The sequence below is a fragment of the Cygnus olor genome, chromosome 14 (genome assembly GCF_009769625.2).
Source record: "Cygnus olor isolate bCygOlo1 chromosome 14, bCygOlo1.pri.v2, whole genome shotgun sequence".
Taxonomy (NCBI): domain Eukaryota; kingdom Metazoa; phylum Chordata; class Aves; order Anseriformes; family Anatidae; genus Cygnus; species Cygnus olor.
In genome coordinates this window covers 729,895-753,150 of record NC_049182.1, presented here as the reverse complement: position 1 = coordinate 753,150, position 23,256 = coordinate 729,895, and the positions used below count along the sequence as shown (strand labels likewise).

At 40.9% G+C, this 23,256-nt stretch overlaps 1 long non-coding RNA gene across 3 annotated transcripts in view; it reads right to left on the bottom strand.

The window, feature by feature from the left end:
• Nucleotides 1-5,833: 5,833 nt before the first annotated feature.
• Nucleotides 5,834-23,256, bottom strand: part of LOC121077929 — a 29,406-nt gene continuing 11,983 nt past the window's right edge. For 2 of the 3 annotated variants that reach the window (XR_005824371.1, XR_005824370.1), the window contains exons 4-7: nucleotides 18,995-21,814; nucleotides 17,335-17,517; nucleotides 14,027-14,588; nucleotides 5,834-9,605 (exon numbers count right to left, since the gene is read on the bottom strand). This is a non-coding gene — a long non-coding RNA (uncharacterized LOC121077929). The remainder of the gene's footprint in view (nucleotides 9,606-14,026; nucleotides 14,589-17,334; nucleotides 17,518-18,994; nucleotides 21,815-23,256) is intronic. The other variant, XR_005824372.1, reaches the window with a different exon arrangement.

Sequence of the window (23,256 nt, the reverse complement as noted above, 5' to 3'; positions counted from 1 at the left end):
AGTGCTTCAGCTAAGAGAGAACCTTCTGAGAATGAAAAAAAAAGAAAAAAACAGACATATATTTGTAAATAAGCACTTTTTGAAACACTGTATATCTTCATTGTAATGGCTTTTGGTGGTGGTGGTGGGTGTTGTTGTTGTTTGTTTTCTTTTGAATATAGAGAAGTAATTGCATTCAAAACTTTGTTCAATACTTGGCAGAATTTTGGACCATTAGCCACAAAACGTCATGTAACATCTGCAATTTTTGCTTTTATGTTCAACATGTTTTTCCAAGTGGTTGTAGTTTGTTTGCCTTTCTTTTTTTTTTTTACCGTGAAATCATTATTTGCCCCCAGCTGAGATTAATAATGGTATTTTATCACATCACATGTACTCATCAGCCTAGGGGAATACTCCCTGAGTTGTTGTTTTTTCACTTTTCTCTCATAAAATGCTTCATCAGTTCTCATAATGTAAAAAGTATATCAGACGCCAGAATAGCAGTTAACACATTATCACACTTTTCATTCTTTAGGATGAAATCTAAGTATTGATTCCAGTTATTTTTGTGACAAAAGATTTGCTTGAACTCCCACTCAAGTCAAACGAAGGACCCCCAAAGGACTTAGCTGGCCCAGGACTTAGCGAACAATTTCCTGCTAAATTCTTAATAGGACTAATTAACTTTTTAAGGTCAAGACTTTTTCAACGGCAAATTAGATTTTTCAAGTGAATACCATTTTTCCACAGCAAGAGCTTCAGCAGAAAAACGCTTTCTTTATTGTAGGCTAGCAGCCCGAGCCGGGGACTGCCCGGCCTGGACGCGCTGCTTGCGGCCACTGCCATCCCCCGCAGCTCACACTCCCAGCCTGGCCGCAAGGAACCCCGAAGCTGAGGGGTCCTGTCTGAACTGGAGGCTGAATGAGTAGCTCAGGCTGTAGAGGAGAAATTTTACCATATGGTCTTTTTGCACACTACGCAAATTTTCTGTGTCTGTGTCTCTTTGTGGGTCAGCACAAAGCTACGGCTGTAGTTAACTGCCGCAGACTGGATCACACGTGTAGCAACAAGCCAAGCACTGAGATGAGCTTCATTTTCTTGCAGGTAGGTTAAATTGAACTTGATGAGGGCACATTAAGCAAGTACCTGTGTGAGTAGCAGGGAGTTTTCAGATCAAGCCATGCATTTATAAGGCAGATGTTCATTAGATGCTACGCTTCTGCAAGGGGAACGCATGCAGTCCATCTGCTTGCATACCTTTCCCTTTCTTGCACAGAAATATATTCACCATTTGCAGTGAAATCTTCCACACTGATAAGGCTAGGTTTGTTAGGGCCTTGCAAAACTGGTAATCCTAAAATAGTTGAAAAGAGCCAAACAGAAAGAGTGAGGTAGTAACGGAGAGCCGGCCACACGGCCTCATCAGTGGCATGCCCTGCGTGGGCTTTAGGAAAGCCACCAGCAAGCTGAAAAATGAGTTTGTTAAGATCTGTGTACAATAAACGGTCCATATGATGTATGATTTATAAGATGTTACAGCAGTCTTGAAAAGCCTTTTAATTTCAGAGAACCTGCTGAAGCAGGGAAAGCTGTGCTATTTAAGGAATACAATGGGCCTATAGGCAGAAAAGCTCTCAGATAACAGTAAAGTGGCTGTCTGGCATATCTGCATTTTGTAACTGCAAGTATAAGCAGCTAAAAGGAATAGAGTGGTGCAGGCCAGTAAACAACACAAGGGATAATTTATATCCTGTATGGTAAAGGATAAGATGCACAAGAAAAAACAACCTAGGAAGAAAGTAAAATAAAAATATAGCAGAGAAGCATAAGAGGATCTGTGTAAAGCAACGATAGAGTTAACAGGCTCTGTACGAGCACTTGCACTGCACTAGCTCCACGATTTTGGAAGAGGTTTCTGAAAAGTAATGAATGCTCGGGAAAGCTGAATGTCCTACACATACCCTGGATCTATTTATATGTGAATTATAATTTCTTTAGTGATTATTTCTGACAACCTGGTTGTTGAACAAGTTACCGGCCACATTTCCATATAAATACGTTGCAGGAGTAATATTTTGCACAGTTGTGAGTGACCCTTAACTCTATATGATGTTCTCCCCGGGTGTGTTTGCATGCTTTATATTTCCAGTCTTGGTTAGGGTAAGTGTTGGATATAAGCCACTACATCCTCTCAGAGTTTCCTTGTGGTTACAAGAGCAGATTTCTTCAGCTTTACTTCCTGCAGATCATTAATCAAGAACTTCAATTTCAATAGACACTCCAGTAAAATAAATGGACAAATAAATTCCTTCTATCAATGGAAAGTAATTCATAACCACTTTTTGTTTGTATTCATAGTAATAGTAGAAGATGAAATTTGGCTTTCCCCAATTTGTTGTTTGCTTGTTTTTCTAACATTATGAGTCAGGTATATCAATTTCCACATTGGAAATACAATACAGAATAACAGAAACAAACAAAAAAAATCTGTTTTCAGAGTTTGGGGGGGGGTATTTTAGTGACTATAAAAAATCTCCATCTTTGAAAGGATAAAATCACATTTCATGTTATTCTTCAATTTGGAGAATCTTCAAGGGACCAGCTTAATTTCTTCCATATTTTTCATACTCCATCAAAAAATTCCAAAATATTCAACCTCTTTTGTGCCACTAATCTAAACCTCAGCAGTTTAATCAATTTTCCTCTGTATTTGTTTTCAGTTCTTTCAGTTGTCTTCCATGCCTACTAAATATTTAAATTTTCTAGAGCCAGGAATATCACTCACAGAATTTCTGTAGCACTCTAAACATTAGACCCATAATCTACACAGTCATGCAATGTAAATAGCTTATTTCTGAATATTTCTGTCATAAATTACAATGAAAAGAGTTTTACAATACTGGAAAGACAACTGCACTGATTAAACACAAACTTCTGGAGAAGGACAAACACTACTTCTATCTTAAGGGATGCATTTAGAAATTACAGCTCCCTTTGGCAGCTGCAAAGATACTGAAATCTATTATTCATCAATCAAGTTGTCATCACCTAGAAGATTAGACAGTGGCCCAAGAGACATAGCCAATATAAGTTTATAAATTTCTCAAGAATAAACAAATAACAAAAAGTCTAACTTACAGAGGATTTGGGCAGAGAAGAGGAGGGAAAGCACAGGAGGGGGTAAGTGACCTCATCACTGAAGAAATATGAGATATGGCATATCTCAGTGAGCAAGATTTTATATGCAATTCCATAAAACAATTTCATAAATAAAGCTTAAAAAGCATAGTCTAAATAAAACTAACATAAAGTAGCTACAAATATATTGAAAAGCACCAGTCAAAGGGTTGTTATTAGTGTCCCCTGTGAAGCTGAGAGGACAGATGAAGCGGAGGCTCCTGAACAGGCTCAGATGCTGGAGTAGAGAAGATACTAATATAATTTGTGGATGACAGCAAGCTGGGAGTGGTTGCAAGCACTTTGGAGGACAGGATCAGAATTCAAAACACTCTTGATGATTGTGGAAGTACTGTGAAATCAGTAAGATGAAAGCTAGTAAAGGCAGTTACAAAGAGTTAAGCTTAGAAAGGAAGGATCAAATGCACAGAAAATGGAGAGCATCTGGCAAAGTAGCAGGGCTGCAGGAAAGCTCTTTTGACACCTGAATACGAAATAGCAGATAGCTAACGTAGTCTTACCTGCACATGGGCTGCCCACTGAATAAAGACTAGGAGAGGGCTTTCAGACATCATCTGCTTCGTTAGGTTTGGAAATAAATCCCCAGCCGATTGTCATCCAGAAGTACCCTTGTGACCAGGAATTTTGCATCATCCCTGGCACTGACTGTGCCCAAAAGTGTCTCCCCCATCTTCAGAACTATTTGCCATTTACAAGAGAGGGGGGAACTGTGCGGAAATGGCAACCTGAGGTCACTTAACCCAAACCACTGTTTGTGAACTGGAGGTTCTCTTCCTCACGCACCCTCCCATCTTTCACCCTGGTGGTCCCTTGGGTGAGCCCGCAGTGGCTATTGATGTCTACCTGTATTTGAGCTATGCCAGGTGCTCTCACGCAGCAGTGGGACAGAAGAAAAACAGGAAAAAGACCATAACAGAAGGTGTATTTTTAGCTAATATGTAACAAAAGCATTTCAGTTCATTCACTCTGAGCGTCCTATTATCAAAATACCTATAGTCATCTCTCAGCCCTTAATACGGTTGAAATTATCTTACCTATCCTCTCCATCATTCTTGGTGACAAGTGAACAGTATAAATGCCTCACAGCTCGAGGATAAATATACTTCCCTTACAGATTAGGTTAGATGATATAGTGCAAACAAACATATCCATGAAAAGAAAATAGACATGCTAATCTATAAAGATTTAGATGAAGGAAGAAGCCATCAATCTGGCAGGAGTTATCAGTTTGTTTTTCTTCCTGTGTTACTACAGAGATTTCTTTTTAAGCTATCTACCCTGGCTACACAGGAGATTATGCAGGAATTTCAGCTGGCACACAGTTTTTCCTAAAAAAAAATGGGTATTTACCAAAAATGCATCCATTTCTCAGGTGTGGGAGAATGTCCTGAAAAAGAGACAATCTCTTCTTTGAAACTTCTCTCTTCCTGATTAGGAATGCTCTGACAATGTGTTTCACAATAAGAACAAAGGGAGAAGAGACAAAAATAGCGTTCCAACCATGCTACCAAAATAAATAAAAGTGTGGCTTGAGAAAAGCTGTGCCATATGTATTTACATACACTTGGGTCTGGATTTTCTTGTTGTTCATATGCTTCATTGCATTCTCTCTTTATTCTAGAAGACGTTTTTTGTTTCCCCAGCCCACTCCACACTTTGTAGTTGAGCTTGTACCAGCACCAGGTATTGCTCTTTGCAGGATGTGCTATCTAGTGTACACAGGGCAAAATGAGATCCCATTGAGAAAAAGAGAAACCCAAAGAGCTTCTCAGCTCTTCCCTGTCTCACCTCGGCTCTGAGGCCGCCAGCCACCGAGGAGTCTCAGCCCAGGTCACTGTCCCCGACCCCGGGGTCTGGCACCCCTCACACACATGGGACCCCAGAGGCACTGAGGGAAATGGCTTCCCCACCGCCTTACTGAACGCTGGATTGAGTTCACGATGGACAAATCAGAGGAAAACAGTACTTGTCTTAAACTGTCTTAAAAGATATAAAAAACTATTATCTGGGCGACCCCTACCACCTTCAAGACTAATCGAAATTTTAAACCCCTAACATTTCACCAGGCTGAAAATCAGGGAAAATTATTATGCTTGTGCAAACACAGTCAACATGGGTGGTGGTACTGCTGGCTATTTCAGTACTCAGCCTGAAGAACCCCAAAACACGGATTAAATCTCACTGTCCCCTGGGCACAGCGTGGCAGCAGCTGAATGCTGATCACGGCTTGGGAAAAGGTGCTAAAGGCAAGGTTTGACTAGCATGGAACTGCAGGGAAGTTTAAGGAGAGGAGATCCAATTTCCAAACTAGAATTTGGCAAGACAGTGGACTTCCATGGCTTCCAAAAAAGTGGAGTCATACTCCAGTCCACAAAAAATACAACAGGTTATTACAGCTTGTCCACACTTTGAATAACCCAAGTGTTGTATCAGCAAATCTCCGGCAGATAAATATTTTTGCTCCTCACTCATATTAACTCTATAAGTTCATGCAGCTCTGCCCGACCACACTGGAGTCATCCACCACTAACCAATGAACTAAGCAAATTCAAAACAAAAGGTCTTCACCACTGACGATGACTTATCTGGAAAGAAGCCAGCGTTAAACTCAGCTTGAGTTTACCATTTGGGTAACAGAAAAACACAGGAAACATTAACTGGGAATCTCACGTAGCCATTGGTTGAAAAAAAAAGATTCATTCTATTTATTGCATTATGCAGCTTTAAAACTGCCTTTCCCAGATATGTTAAGTAAGTGATAATTCACATCATGTTTTCTTTAATGAATGAGATAGAAATGCCTTCAATTTCCACATAAATTAGAAGCATTTATATTCTAAACAACTGAGTAGTTATTTGCTAAATTATAATGATGCAGCTCCAGTCCAACTGATGTCAATAGGATTACTCATGTGAGTGATTACTTGTCAATGTGATTAAGGGGTCACTCTCTAATGGCAAATGAGACACCGTTTGCAGAACATTGCTATAAAAGTCTCTGCTTTAAAAATTATGGCCAGTTTTTCACCGATGTTTTCCACATTCATGTAGGGAAATCTCCCACCACAGGACATTCCCCTTGCAGCACCAGAGAGCCCTTCAAAGCACACTCCCCAGGTCTCTCTCAGAGGCAGCTTGTGGATCCAGCCCCAAGCACCTCTGTGCCAAGATTCCTTACATGTCCCTTTGGGAAAGGAAGGAGTCTATGGGCCATAGTGTGTACAAAAACAACCACACCTCTATTCAAGTGGGAGTTAACAGGCTTTCTTAACTGGCTAAACATTTATATGGTTACTTGTTTTGTACCTGCACACCTAGACATACACAACAATAAATGCTGTCATAATGACTACATCTGTCCACAGACATGATCTCCTTCATCCTTCTCAGAAATGCTGCAGCTCTGCACAGAAAACCTCAGCAATAGGTTAAGAGAGAGAGATAATATATTATGTGAAACTTCTGACTGCAGGATTAATTACATAGATCTTATTTTGGCCAGGACGTGTGTAGTTCATAGGAAACCATATTGCATGGCCACATTTTATGTCTCCTCTACAGATGGAGCCTGTGACATTCCAGGCACCCTGGTGCCATCCAGGGGTATTTGTTCGGCATTGACTCACAGGAGAAAGTGCCATCTCCAGTCAAAAACAATTCCTCCCAGCATCACAAAATTCCTATGAAATCTCTCATCCAAGTACTGGCCAACCTCCAACCAGCTTAGCGTGCAAGATCAAAGACTGAAGTGCAATAGCCCTAGGCAACAGAAAGTACAAAAATGTATACACATCAATTCAGCGAATACTAATTCTACCAAAACAAAAAAGTTACAGAAATGGGAAAATAACACCTGCATCTCTATAAATATTCTAATGTAACCCCTAAATTGTATGGCTATGACAGAATAGACATGGGTGTTGATTTATAGGACGTGCCATACCATTCTTCACCTCCCTAAGTGTATGGACAGATATTTTTAACACGGAGTACTACCATGCCTGTGCTTTCCACAATTAGATGTATGGTTTTACCTCCCAGAAATTTCAGTATCCTTTCCTTTGTGATATCCTCATGAAGAGCTTCTGGAGACTTTACTGAGGAACACAAGCGGGCGGCCAAGAAACTCAGCATGTGATCCAGACCTCCTGGCAATGATTTATATGTAGAATATTAAGTTTCTATTAAAAAGAAAAAAAGGCTAGTGCATTCAGATACTGATAAGTTCTTTTAGCCCTCAAAGTAGTATATCTGCTCTTGCTTAGACCAGGCAATGACACTCCCTCTAATTCTCATGCTTCTAAAGGGTTTATACAAGTTAGTGAATGCAAAAGAGCCGATTTAAACATTTTCACATATTCTTTACACAATAGTAATCATAATGTTGAGCAATAAATACAAGAATCTCTTTTGAGAGAATGCCTCAATATTCTCCAGGAGCAGTAACATGAAAAAATAGCAGGGATAACACGGAGGGATAAGAGGAAGGCATTGGAAAAAAGATGCTTTCTATTGCAGAAGAGATGGCCATAGTTTCAAATACTAACAAGTTTTTAAGAGCTAATGACTAAAGCCTCAAGTCTAAGCCACTCATACAAACCAATACACAGGCAAGGCTTACAAGGACGACTCTCATAAAATTGGCAGAGTCATTTCATCCTTTGTAAACCACACCAAGAAATACATTCCTAGATAAGCTATTTCTCTGTCTCTGTGACAACCGAGATGGTACTGTGGGTCTGAGCAGAAGAGCTTCGCAGCAGAACCCTCCCACGCAGCGCCCGCAGCAGCCCACAAAGCCCCATGGTGACGTGGGGCTGCCTGGGAAGAAGTCCAATAGGGACACTGGGTGAAATGGTGGTTTTGTGCAACTCCTCCACCATGAAACCCTTGCTTATTAGGAGAGCTGTAACAAGCAATACTAATTCCTCTGCGCCATTTAAAGAACTAAAATTGTTCATTTTCTCCACTGAAAATGAGTTGACAACTGGGATCTACGTCTTTCCGTTATCCCACTCCACAGAAAACTTGGCCGAGAGCAACATGCATTGGACTACCACTTAGGAAACACACCAGGAAGCGCAGCCCCTGGCTTGCAGGCACAAAAAGGGCTGTCCACCTGGAGAAGACCAGGATTTGGTGCTTTGACTGGACAGTATTGACATTAGCAGAACATATTAAACTGACAGCTTAGTACAAGACATCAGGTTGCCTCACTCAGTTCTTTCACCTTCATTAAAAACAAACAGACAAACTAACAAAACCACCAACAACAAACCAACCCAACAAACAGAAAGCACCTTTTAACGTGAAGAAATGTAATAAGAGGCAGAAATCTTCTGGACAAATCTTCACACATTTAAGTATACATTTGACAAAATAGTAATCAAATTAGATCTGCCAATTTCCTCTGCACTTCTCTGCTGGTCTTTGGGGGACCAGCAATAAGCAGATGTCATGAAAGACAAGCACTCCTAGTACTAATGAACAACTTACATCCAGGACATAAAGGCAGATACTGCAAAGATACAGAAAAAGTTACTTGTGGAAGTTAGATAGCTGTTGCCCACACAGAAAGTAAAGGAGGCATAGATAAAACAACAAATACAAGAACTCATTATTCAAGCACAAGCAGGTCAGAGTCATACTTAGCAAAAGCTGTGACTTATAGTCTCTCAGGCTAAGGAAGCCATCTCAAGAAGAAAACTATAAAGGAGCAGTCCTCTGTAAGAAGAAAAAAAAACAATAATTGTTATACTACATATTTCAGCATGGTAAAGGTGTTTTGGTGTCACCTTGGACTTTAGAAATTATTTTCCGCATTGGACACTTAGAGATAGTCCCAGCCAGCTCCAGGATTCAATTTACAAATGTTATAAGGATGTTTGTGTATCATTAAGGACCACTTGACTGTAGATCTACCCTAACAGAGAATAAGCTGAGTGGAGCAGTAAGCAACCTGTTCAAAGGTTTATAGCCAGATGAATAAGCAAGGAGAATAGTGAAGTGACGATCAATTTCCCCACACTTTTAAAGAGCTGTGAATAGTATCCTGTTAGCAAGCAAGTGGACTCGTTCCTCCAGCAGGTACCTTTCATCCCGTGATTCAGCAGTCACCTCGATTATGCCCACAGTGGGGCTGGCTTTGATGGTCTCCAGCTCCCACCCATTGCAGGAGATGGATGTGTTTCACTGCTTTCAACTCCTGACCTGTGCTCAACTTCTGACAATGAGGCTCTCACTGCAGACTTTGCATCCCCGTGTAAAGCAGCTCCCACCTTTTGCCAAAGCAGTGCTCTCGGCTCACAACTGCAGGAAGTGTGTTTGAAGTCTACCGCAGCCTTTTTGTCAATATCACTCTCATCACCGCCAAGTCAAGTTAATAAGCTCAGTTCATCAGCCTTGTCCCTTTGACTACTTCTTTCCTGAAGGGAAATATAATGCATTTAACTTGTCAGGTGTTTAACAGGCTCTTTCATGTGCAACCTCAGCTCATCACTAATAAAATATATTTTACTGTTTTGTTCCCTGTGTGCTCCATGCTGTATTGAATTCAAGTTATAACATCTCATCATACTTCTTTCTTTAGCAGGAAATAGCCATGTGCAGCCTCCTTAAAGCCTTCCAGAGCTCCCGTTGCCCTGTGCCAGATGCTGTTACACAAGGACAGCAAGGAAGAGCAGTACCAAATGCACCAGGAGATGCTGCACAGACCTGTGTGACCAACTTCTATTCTAAGCAGCTCTCCAAATCCTCCTTCCTCGTGAGGAACCTTTCCGACTACCCACAGACCTCCTTCCTGCTCTGCTTGTGGCGTGGGGCCTGGCTGCCCGGTGCTGGAGCGCTGTGTGGAGCCCACGGCCCCGGGCAGGCCAGCAGCCAGCACCGCGGCGCCATCTGCGAGAAGAGCCCACGCACACTCCGGAGCTCCGGCCTCCCTGCGGCGCTGCTCCAGCCCAGCAAGCTCTCCTCCCTCTTCCCCCAAAAAGCAGCTCTAACAGTACAGATGTGGCAGTGCACTTTTCCTCCCACTGTCCTGTTCTAAGCAAAAATGAAAAGTGTCAGGATTGACCAACTTAGATGTTAAAAATCCTGTTCTCGTCCTCAAGGAGCATCAAGGCAGGCCAGGCCAGGCACCACAGCGGGCCACAGCTCAGGGCCCTTCGGCACTGAAGCACCAGCACCTCCAGGCACCTCCCAGGTCTCCTGCCTGGTCTCCAGCCGCCTCAGGAGGCACCAGACCCTGCACCTCCGTGCCTCTGGGGCAGGTTTTGCACTCAAGTCTGCGGAGACGGGCCTCTGATCCCACAGGATCCCTGTCCCACTTCCCCACAGGAGCTGCTTCCTGAAATGACGGCCGAGCCACCGGCTCTCAGTCGTTGCCTCAGACAAGCTTTTTTAGAAAGACACAAACTTCAGGAGGTTTGTCCTAAGCAGAATGAACATCGTTCATCACCTTTTGAGAATCACCAATCACTAAAAGTTAATGCCTCTCAAAGCTTCTCAATTGCAAATTCCTTTCTAATCCAAAGTTAAAAACAACCTCTGAAATGCAAATAACCCAGCAACCTACACAAGATGATTTATGCCATGCCATCTTTTTCATGCAAATAAATTAAAAGAAGAAAATGTAATTTAGGGTGAACTGCATTGTATAATAAAATAAAAGAGTGACATTATTCTGCAAAACTCAGTGCAATGTTTTTTTACTATTGCTACTGGAGGTTTAACCTTCCTGAACACGCAGGAAAGATTTTGATTTATTTATTTTGATTTTCATTTTTATACAAATCATTTTACAGCTTCAGTCACGTCAGGAAAAGACACATTTTAATTTTTTTATGTTGATGTCATTTCAAGGGAATGCTGGAAGTTTGACTCTCATTTAATGCTTGAAGCTGCACAAGAAAATTAAGAACCTTTTTTAATAGCAGATCAACGGGGACACAGATCACTGCACAAGTGCAGGGACCGCTGAACATACACCGCATAACACACACACACCAGGCAATCTGGGAGTGCCCCGTGGGAGCAGTGGGCTTAGACATTTCTGATAAACACGGCCCTCAGACCTGCAGCCTCAGAAGAGGAAAGGCTTTCCTGTCCAGAAAGAACAGGAACTGAGGGATGCTCAAAAAAGGTACGCACTGAAGAAGCCAACAGCAACAAAAACCAACATGATGTGACAGTCAGCATTTTGTAACTCTATTCCAGCAGTGGAGATCACAACGAGAAAGGTGACTTTTTTTCTGTAAGGATTGCCAAAGACTAAAATCTGCAGTAAAGAAGACTGGGAGCCCTGGGAAGGGCAGCGCCATTGCGGCACCCCTCGGTGGGAGCAGCATCCCCTCTGCTGAGGGAGCGGGAAAGCCTGGCCTCCTCAGATGGCTCCCTGTGACTGACGGAACTGTGCCTCCTCTCGTGTTACCTTATGGCTCATGTTAACATTTGGGTTCTTGTTCTGCTCTGTTAAACTTTATCAAATGGAGGGGAAGAATCTATTTTGATAAAATGAGTGGATATGATCATGCCAGATGGGGTAATTGTACTCTGTTCAAGAAAACTCTCCAGCAACAGCACGCCCTTACGGCCAAGCTGGCTGCTGTGTTATCCCGCTCACTTCAGACTGGAAGCTAAATGAGAGAGTACTTATAGATTTGTTTACTATCGCCGTGCAGCAAGTCAGGCAGGGTGCAAAAGTGCCCAGCTATAAATAACAGCAGCAAGGGGATGTCAGTTCCAGCACATGGAGGAACGCTAAAGCTTTCTCAAAGGGATGACTTGCACAGTACATAAATCTGAGCCAAGTGATACCACTCTGAGTCCCATTAATAGCAAAGAGCTTGTCCTAAGCTGTCAGGCTGTCACAAGACACTTCCAGCTCAAGGACACCCTGTTAAGGCACCTGGCCACGCCAAACCAAGTCGGGAAAGAAAAGGCTGCTGCAAGCTAGGGCATTACAGACAGCTTGTATTCAGTACCTGAAAGGATTTTGTGGTCTAACATCCACATAAATTGCTGCCAGCAGCTTATAAAATCCAGGGACTGATCTAAAAGGCTCTTCAAATTATGTTTTAAATCACAAATTTCATCCAAGTAAAGACATGGGCCTTAACTTTATTTTTATTAATATTAATAGCAGTAAGAAAAACCTGCACTATTAAAAAGCAACAACTACTTATAAATGAACAGATCATTTCTAAACCAGGGTCATTTCTCCTGGTAATGATAAGACCCTGTTAGGTAATCATAATCCTTACAGAAAAATGCTTCGCCTTCACTTCTGTCCTCTAAGATAGTAAATCTGAGACAATCTGCCTGGTTCTTAAAATATAATTCCTCTTTGCCAGGATTGATCTTCTAAAATGGACTGGAGGACATCTTCTCATTTCTTCTTTTTCTCTGCATTTTCATTGGCAAAGCCTCAAATCAGCTTAGGGTTGTTTTGTTCATCTCCCCTTATGCATGTTTTTGCAGGAAAGGGAAGTCTTCAAACAGAAAAATATCATAAGCATCAGCCAGGGACTGTAAAATCCCAAGCTCCAACTCGAATTCTGCCAAAGAGACAATGTGTGGCCTTGGGAAAAATCACCTCTCCTCCCTGCAGGCTCTCCATCTGCTTCTCGCTAATAAAATGGGATTATAAAACTGCCCCATCCCAAAGGGCAGGTAAAACTTTGAAGGTGAAAATTGTGTTACAAGCATGATACATTATTATAACACAGCAAAAAGCCTTTCAGGCCTCTTTTCTCTTCTATTCAGTGAAAAGCAGCCACATTTCAAAATGAAAGCTATGGACCGGCTTTTCCATTTGCACAGATTTCTTTCAGCAGGCGGCAGATTAAAGCTGAAAGAATAATCCATAGCAATTAATTTATTCAATGAATTTAGCCTCATTTTCTGTTCACAAAATGCCTGCAAGCCATCTACCATTTTTTTGTGGTTTACTCATTATTCACAATTATTGCAATGTAACTCTTGGTCTGTAAATTACTCCTGAATAATTAGCTGAGCGTATTTTATAAGCTATTTGGGTTAGTTTCAGTTTAATACACAGAGCACATCATCTCTCCATCCTCTACTCCCCGTTGAGAATAAGAAGTGCATTCAGTGAGTGCACCCAAAAACACCCCAGTAGCTCTTAGACCTGCTTGCTTCTGCAACAGAAAATGGAGCCCCACTGTGTGGTTCCCAGTACACTGCTGTTTCCATTCCTCGGTGGGTCAGTCTTCCACTTTAGAAACATGCTTCCAGAGAAAAGGCATGTTTTGAGAAGCCAACCATGTTTTCTGTCTGTAGATATTTTCCTATACTGGTTTGTACAAATATTTTCACAAACATTTCTACTACCATAGAGAACTACTGCAACATCTCCAAAAAGAAAAAGAAGAAAAGAAGAAAAAAGGGAGGAATTCTTCAAAGTATTTTACTTAAAAGAACATCCATAGGGGTATTTTAACAAAATATGTATAAGATTACTGGTGGGTAAACAGGATGCTGGCTGAGTCCATGCAAGTTACCATCAGATAGGCTTCATATAGGTTCATAGACATTTTAACATTTTAATGTTCTATTGGCTTAGCAAATAAATAAATTACAAAGTGAAGGAAAAGCTTCTGGAAAATACATTAAGGCAATTTGCAAATAATTGCAGTGAGCTGGGCTATTATGACTTTGACTTCTGAAGTATAAAATCTCCCAGAGATAATGATGATAATCATATTGAAAATAGTTGCCACCCTTTAATCTTCTAAGACAAAACAGAGATCATTGGGAATTTGGGACCCTGTCACTCTAATTGAACATCTGACAGGAAAGTAATTAGAGTGGAAAGCAGAAAGGTCACCTGGTTGCCCGAGCAGAATTCATCAGCTTCCGTTTGCCATCGCATGGGGCAGCTAGTTCATCTGTCACACAGGTTTCTCATTTAAATAGCTTCTTTGCCAATAAAAAGGCTGTCAGACAGACTGTTTCCAGAATGGCTTTGGATCTGAGTAACTCACTCTGGGCATGTAAAGATTCACCATCGATTACACAGGCCGCTCAGGAAAAATGGCACCAAAACATTGGGACAGAAGTCATTTGCTGACAGCTCTGTTAAGATGCAGGATCACTTACTGGAGTTTCATCTTTCTAAAGACAAGAGAATCACATCAAAAATCAGCTGTGCAAAGGAAGCTCCACCATTTCCACTATAAATATTTTTCTGCTGACCCCATCCGGCCTACCACCCCTTTTTCAAAGTGCCAGCTGCTCTTACTGCCCGTTTATTTCCCTCGGTCCAGCCCACAAGGATGCTCCAGTGCTGGGTCAGTGCAGGGGTGTCTCCTCCTTGGCTGCCTGGGCACCTCTGGGCACATCTGGAGAATCAGCATTGCTTGGTGCGTGGTCTCTGCACCACTGATGGCCTGTAGACAGGAGGAAAGTCCATGTGAAAGTGGCAACAAGGCTCCTCAATGGACTGAAAAGTGCTTTAAGGAAAGAGAAAAATGCAATCTGCTGCTGTTTTGTCACAGGAGGCTTTCAGAGGAGGTTTAATAGAGTAGATCTCCTGGAATGCAATGGAAACATCCCATTGATCCCGTTGGCTTAAAAAAAAAAAAAAAAAAAAAAAAAAAAAAAAAAAAAAAAAAAACCACTAAATCCACTGTAACTTTTCAGTGCTTGTGTTTTGATGAAATGGTCAGAAAAGATACCTGTCAGTGTAAGACATGACATAGGCATGCAAAGAAATCAAAAGATCATCTGTTTGGTTAATTCAGCACCATTATCAGACAGTTAAGCAGAAAAGTAAATACCAGCTGACAGTCACAGCAAATCTCATAGACTTTAATTAGTGTGACGTATGGAGGCAATTTCATCCATGATGCCTATCTTTGGGAAATAATTTGATTTTTGTGTGTTTTGGTTTTTTTTAGTTGAAATGTCTGTATCTTATTATGTGTTGTCAACACAACCATATTTCAACCTAGCTAGTTAATAAGAATACTTCCTCTGGTTTTCATATATTCTTTTATATATATATACATACATACATATATATATATATATATACACACACATCCCAAAATATATATATTTATATATATATACATCCCCAAATAAAACCTAGAGAAGCTCCTAAAGGGTGCTACGTGATTTTCTTGTCTAATATATGAATCTAATTCCCCTACAGAGCAACAAAACATTGTCTGCCTCAGGATAGTTAATCTGAAGGTGGCAATTTGGCAAAGCCGGCTCTCATTTTAGTTTAAATCTTTAGGAAAATGAGGGTCAGGTCCCAGGTCCCACCTTGAGCTCCATGCTGGTGATGCTGGGTACCAGCATGTTAGCACTCTGTCCCCCCTGGGGACATGGGGGCACAGTGCTGTCCAAAGTAAGCGAATTGCTTTGTGTGAGAAGGGGCTGGAGGAGTTGTGCCAGGACACTTGCCCCAGCTCTGCTCCTGCGGTGCCAACCCCACCATCGCTTCCCAGAACAGTCTTCAGAAACTTGTTCTCAGCCACCTTGCAGATATTTAGTTGATGCTGTTTAACTCGGGGTCATCACTCAAGGATAACAATAAGAAGGCCTCCCTGCATTTTCAGAGTTCTGGGTGAGATATAAAAACAAATTACCTAGAAAAAGAAGTGCTTTGGGAAAGTGCATTAAGGTAATTGAAAAAAACCTGCTTGGTGTTCAACCAGTATAACACTTGGGTTTTGAAATATAAATGATTCCTAATACGAACGTTAAGCCCATATCAAAAATACATGTATATATATGTCTCCTTTAGATCATCTCAGAAAAAGAGCAAAAGAAAACAAATGAAAGCCCAAGCCACATAGTCACACAGTTTGGGGTGATGTGATGCAGTATGGATTATAACTTCTCAGCTGTTTTCCGTAACCTACTTAATGCTATAGGTCTCAACTAGAAAAATGACAAGATTTTCTATCTTTACTAATGACGTAATATTTTTCAACTTGCAACCAGTGTGTAGAACTTCACATTTCTTAGTACAGGCAATATGGCACCTCTGATTATGACATGAAATACATAAACATTAAGACAAAGGCAACAATAAGCTCTTCATCAGTGCAGATACTTCTTTGGGTGTTTCCTAGAGCCTTCCAGACAGCCTGGCCTGTGAGTGCCGAGCTGATCTCCATGAACCAGGCAGTCTTTTCTCATGTTAATTCCTTTTAGTTCTACCTTAGTTAATCTGGCATCTTTTCAAATCAATCTTGCTCATCTAGTCTACAGCCTGGGAACGTGCCATAGTCTATAACTCAGATCCAAGGACAAACAAGGTCTTTAACCTCGTCCATTTTCCACCCAGCATCTACCACTTTTATATACAACGAAATTCCCACTTTGCACCCTAGGAATAGATTTTTATCCATGTATCAAAACCAGTGAGAAAACAGGTTCCCTCACAACAGCTTCAGAGAGGAAGGTAGATGCAGGCAGCAGTGGGGTTTTCCCCACAAGCAGTTGTTCTTTTGATAGAAGACCAATGAAATTCAACCCTGTCTCCATTTGCTAGAGTTCTTCCGCAGTGCATCTAACTACACCTTTTCTCTTGTTGCAGGTAGGAAATGTCACTGTGCACCTCAGCCAAGCGTTGCATCAGCAAGCTGGCTGCGTTCCTGTGAGAAGAGTAGCAACTAAAAACCTAAGAACCTGAGAACTGAAGACATTCCTACATTCCTGTCATTTCCACATAGTTAGGTTGGCTTTTTTTTTCTTTACATAAATGTGATCAAATGGTATTACTGGCATTTGAAAATTTACTTTTTCTTAGCATCACCACATTACTCTTAGCAATTCTGCTTGTGCCATGCTGAATGGTTCTTCCAATCCTTTATATTTGTAACCTTCAAACACTCATAAAAAGTTATACTTCCCCTTAAGTCATCATTTAGACAGCCTATACATATTTAATTCTTTAATCTTTGCTCATAAATCCCATCCTAGCTTTAATCATTTTAGCTGCTCTTTGAATCATCTCCTTCTTCCCAGAACTGGCAGGAGGAGCAGAGCCCCAGTAGAGGATGACAAGAAATGTATATTGAGAGACAACTGCAATTGCTCTGCAACTTAATACCTGTAATCCATAATTATGTTGTACTTTCATTCAACTATCACTCCTAGAACTAGAATTTAACCTACCATTAAAATCTCTCTTGAAGGCTGTGTTTCCCATGTGATGCTCCTCCATTACATGGATTTGATATATGTCCTCAACACTTCAGCTTCAGGAAACAGCAGTGATGCACCTCTCTCTCTCTCTCTTTGCATCTTACAGGACAAGTAACTGATCCGCGTTTGTCTGTAGGTATTCCAAAGGCTTTCCTGTGAGAGTCAGGTCAAGATGATACATTTTAATTTGGTACTACTTCCCCCCCACACACAAACACACACAGAAAAAGTGGTCTGACAAACCTCATCTGCTTCAGTTCATTGACAGTAAAGTCACTGTACAAGTTGTTTGTTTTTTTTTTCCCCGTCCTAACATCTACCAGCTTACGATTGCAATGGCCCAGCCAAAGTTTTAAAACACTGGTGTAGAAAGCACTAACAAGTCTTATGCTGCTCTAGAGGAAGGAAAGGATGTAGGTTTTGATAGACAAAGAGATGGATAGATACAGCCATAAACATATTTAATTATACTATGACACATTTCTGAATTTTTCATTCTGTTCTCCCTTTTTGGAATAACAATTACAAATTTGAAAACTTGAGTTAATTACAATACAGGACCAAATCTATTTATTTAGACTATTCAAATGGATGACTTATTCTTCAGCAGATGTGTTCTTAACTATGCAGTACAGCTCAAGTGAGGCTATTAAAATCCTATACCACTATGAAAAATTAGCCAGAATAGAGCAAATAGCCGCTCAGTGTTATTACTTAATTCATATGATTGATAAAGCTCACTGTTATGTGTGATCAAATACAGTATCTAATAGAAGTATGGTGTGGGAAAAGAAAGGAAAAGGAAAGAGAGAAGAGAAGAGAAGAGAAGAGAAGAGAAGAGAAGAGAAGAGAAGAGAAGAGAAGAGAAGAGAAGAGAAGAGAAGAGAAGAGAAGAGAAGAGAAGAGAAGAGAAGAGAAGAGAAGAGAAAAGAGAAGAGAAGAGAAGAGAAGAGAAGAGAAGAGAGAGAAGAGAAGAGAAGAGAAGAGAAGAGAAGAGAAGAGAAGAGAAGAGAAGAGAAGAGAAGAGAAGAGAAGAGAAGAGGAGAGGAGAGGAGAGGAGAGGAGAGGAGAGGAGAGGAGAGGAGAGGAGAGGAGAGGAGAGGAGAGGAGAGGAGAGGAGAGGAGAGGAGAGGAGAGAAAGGATAAGACAAAAGACAAAGAAAATAGAATTACATTATGCTGGGTCATCAGAAAAGCCACTAAACTTTGCATACAAAACTAAAATAGAGCTGATAAACGTTCCTCTCAAAGTCAGCTTACCTGACAAGACCTAAGGCAAAAAAATAAATAAATAAAACTTGAAAATGAAATGCAAAAGCTGATAAGCTTCAAGAAAAAATAAGTCAAGAAATAATTTGTCTAAAAGAACACATGATCAGAAGAAACAGGTTTTTATTTATTTATTACATTTCTGTTTTTAAAACCAGGAAATTAGGAAGGATAGTCTTTGTCAATCAAGACCTTGAAGAATCACAGTCAGTGAGTCAGACTTGCCACATGTAGTCCAGTACTTATTAATACTTATGTTAATACATTAACGTAAATGTAGCAACAGTAGCAGAGTCACTTTTGATTTCACAGCACATTCAAAAGTCAACAGATTAATAACACTTTCAAGAAGGGTACCAACCAGAGTGAGGTGTGAGGTGGTCGCATCGTGGAGGCACTGCTCAAGGGGAATTGCTGGGGGGTGCAGATGGTTTTCAGAAAGGTGTGGAGAACTTGCCACAAGGTAACGATCAAGTCAAAACTATGATGAACGAGACTTCCTGCAATGTACATTGATCTGTAAGCTATCATTAAACCTGTAAACAACTCACTGTCACAAGTTATATTACTACTAAGATGCTCTTCTTTTTTATCTTGTGTTTGCCAGAATAATTTTACCTATGGCAATAAGCTGCAACAGGCAGTTGTTCCTCACGTGCAAGGTCATTGTTCAAATTAGAGGAATAATGCCTGCCACAGCACTTTCAGCGGAGATCCTGGAGGACCAAAAGGCTCCATCTAAATAATTCAATACAGTTAAAAATCACCAGCACCTATCAAGAGAATTTTAAAAGCATTCCCACTCAATGTCCTGCTGCAGACATTTTTCTGGTTTCTAAGCCTTCACAGGATTAATTATTGCATACAACTACTGAAGACAAAACCCCATCTATCACTGCACTGGCGTGCCTACATGAACAGAGTCCTTCCTGCCAACCCAGGTGCACGTCTTACCTTGCTCAACAGAAGTGGGTTCATCTCACCACTTGTGAGTACTCCTCAGAGCCTCGAGTTCAGCACACCTGCCCATTCTCTGCCTTGAAAGGAGCTGGAGAAGCCCTAAGGGGTAACACAGGATCAAGTTGAAGTCGCCTACGACGTGTCCAGCCCAGGCAGGCTGGGATTGAGCCATCCCCCAGTCACATCAGGGGTTAACGGACCCGTCCTGGGCTCAACTGCCATGAGCAAGAGAACAAGAGTTTGTCCTGTGCCTCTCACACAGATTTAATTTTCCCTTTTGCCTCGTGTTTAAAAAAATAGCAGATGTGATTAAGCAAAATTAAAGAGAATTCACCTAATGTATTTTCCTGTATCCCATTAATCTTTTTTACCAACACTACTGGAAAATGATTTTTTTTAAATAAGGTGATGGTAAGATCTTATGAAGTGATAACTCTTACATGAATTGCTATTGTCTGTAGCAGAGAACTTTGACAAAAGCAAAATACACAGGGTGAATAACATTGATTTTACAAACGTGCAATTCATCAAATGACACAAATCAGCCCAATGACATGAAAATAAATCTGGAGACTTCATAATGTCACTTTACACTCCTGATAGGATTTGGCAGATACTGTGAGAAGAGCATTGCTTTGAGCTGCTTTAAGCCGCACAGAATGCTATTATAGCATAAAACTATTCTATTGCTTTAATACGAGTTATTTTCTCATCTCTTTGGGGTTTTCTTTCCTTCTAATTTTACAACTGTTAAACTACTGACGTGCTTTCTACCATTCCAGTCAAAATGGCATCCCATTCTCAAATCAAAGCACATCTTTTTTATACACTGAGAGAGTATATGGAAGATTTCCCTGTTCATTCACATCCAGTGAAAGGCGGGAAGGAAAATACAGTGAAGCAAACTTTCAGTATTTGGCTGTCTTTGATCAGGAGATTCTGAGCACGGAACTTATCTTCTGCTTCATCTTCAACCCTTTCTCAATCTTACCTTCCATTGCACCTCCTGCATGGGATCACCTCTCAGCTCAAGCTCATAGGAGTGAGATGGGGTTTTAGTACCACCAATCCACGTATCTTCCGAGTACTCACACTCCTGCTGAAACCGCCAGCTCTTCAGAACCTTCCAGCATTTTGCCATAGCACCTGATACACTTAGGACCTTATCAGACGAGCACAGAAAAGGGCCCACGTATTCTTGTGTTCTCCTGCTGTGGCTTTTGCTGACTTCAGAGGAAGAGGGCATGAGCTGCAGCAGTATGCAGCACAGACTGTCCAGAGACTTCTGTCTTCAGGGCTTTACTCATGATTTAACAAAGCACAATTGAAAAGGCTTTTGAATAAATACAAAATGATCATTTACATTGTAAATAATGCATTGGTTTCTGATGCAAAAATGTTCTGACAGAGGACATTGATGCAACCAAACACCATGTTAAGTGATTCTACAAATAGTAAAATTTCAGGAATGCTCTCGGGGTTCTGTATTTTTCTGTTGGTTTTGTTTTTAGTTTTGGTTTTGGTTGATTGGTTGGTTTGCTTGTATGTTTGTTCTCTTCTCCTTTTGTATTATCTATTGATTGCTATTTTGCTAGTCAGCAGCAGCTTCTCCGTATTCCTTGGTGCTTTAATGCCCACAGGATACATTTCTGTACTTCTCCAAGTGTACTGATGACATCTAATTTTCTACCCTGAATACTCCAACTGCTATTAGACAGGTATACAAGTAACTGTAGAATTGTGGCATTTAATTTCTTCTCTTTTCTCTCCTACCCTTTATATATTTATCACATCACAAGATACAATCCAGGTATTGAGCCTTTTCACAATACACAGAAGCCATGCACTTCCAAAGGGCAAGGACCAGTTGTGCCGCAGAGGAAGTGGTTTTACACTAAAACAAAGACTCAGTGAGCATCCCACAATGCAGCAACATCTGAGCTCAGTGTGAAGCAGCAAAATACAAGTCATTAGGTAAAAATGATCCCAAATATCAGTTATCATGCTGGACTAAACTCATCCACTTCTTTTTCTGCACTTTTGGAGCAGCACAGTGAACAAAAACCTGATCTTGGCACCAGGCAGATGTGGATATGCACAGCTCCGCCAAGGTCCCTCTGCCTTCTGCTGGCACACACAAAGCATACCTTGCCCTGTTTCTGAGACATTGAAACACTTCATACTTCATGTACGTATGATGTTCTCTGAGACAAGACTGCACCTTGGTTTCAACAGAAAAAAGAATTATTAAAAATATTCCAGCTTAGATCATGAAAAAAAATAATCCAGGTTTTACTTTTGCACTTTTATTCAGTTTTGTTGTGCAGAAAGACCTCAAAGTTTTTAAAAGCTTGACCTGTTTTTCATCATTAGTATCAAACTTGATTCACAGCAAATGAAGTCAAATGAAAGAAATTTACACTAATTTCTGATTTGCTTAACAGTGCGTTTAGCTCGCCCCAAATGCCATCAGCCTAATTTTCCTAATGATACTTTTTCTGCAGATTGCTTTAAAATAATGAGGAGCTGAAATAAAATTCTTCCCATGAAGAGAAAAATTAGTATAAGTATAGATTTAATTGTGCATGCTAATTGTTTTAGCAATGCACTTAATGTCAAAGCTACTGTTAGTTGATAAAATAAAATTAGTTGATAAAATCTAAAAATTTGGAAAAGGGTGAAAAAGGGAGTCAGTGAAAAAAAAACTTGCAAAACTTCTCAAGAATTATCATCAAGCACATTCTCTCTGCTCTAAACTAAGCGAAACTAAACTAGGTCTGGATTTTTCTGTTTACATTGTTTTTCTTCTTACGTTGCTCTGGGAGAATATGTAACTTCATATGATATAAATTCTAAATAGTAACCTTTGAGATAATTGAACAAATTTTCCAATAAACAGCAAAAAACTTCATTAGGTAAACACCAAATCGTGTTGTTTGGGCCTCAGTTTCTCAAGAAGCCAGCACAAGAGCCCACGGCCTTTCTCTAACCCCCACACCCCAGCATCGGTAGGGTAAACACACCTGGGAAGGATGACACCGACAGTGCTGTGCCTCTGGCATTCAGCACTGCTGACACAGGACCAGGCGTTCAGCTTCCCAGGTGCGATTTCCTCCTCTAGCATCAATGGCAGAAATGTTCAAAAACGGATGCTAACACGTCCCTAATAACATGCCTCCTTCTGCAGAGACGGCATCTGCCATGCCAAAACCTTCCCAGCATTGTCCACAAGCGCCTCGGGCTGCCTGCTTTTCTATGAGCTGTTCCATGCAGCCAGCCAAACGCAGCTGTTCCAGCTGTGGAAAATGTTCTTTGTAGGGCAGGTTCCTTGGTCCACGTCTTTGGTGGCCCTCTGCTATGCTCATTCCTTGGCTTGAGCCTGCTGCCCTACTTAATGCTTCAACGCCCGCTACTAACGCACCGGATGATAAGAGTTGCTTGGGACTAGACAGATAACTTGCCTTTCAGCTACACATTTATCCCACCTGCTACGCGAAGCGGAAGAGATGCTTTTGGCATGTTTCAAGGCAAATAACTAACCAGCACGGATCCTGTTTGTATCTTCTAAGTTTAATACAACTTGATGTTAGGCTGAACTGGGTTAATAGAAAACTAAAAATAGATGCTCCTGTTATCAGAACTGTTCACTAATTCTGACACAAG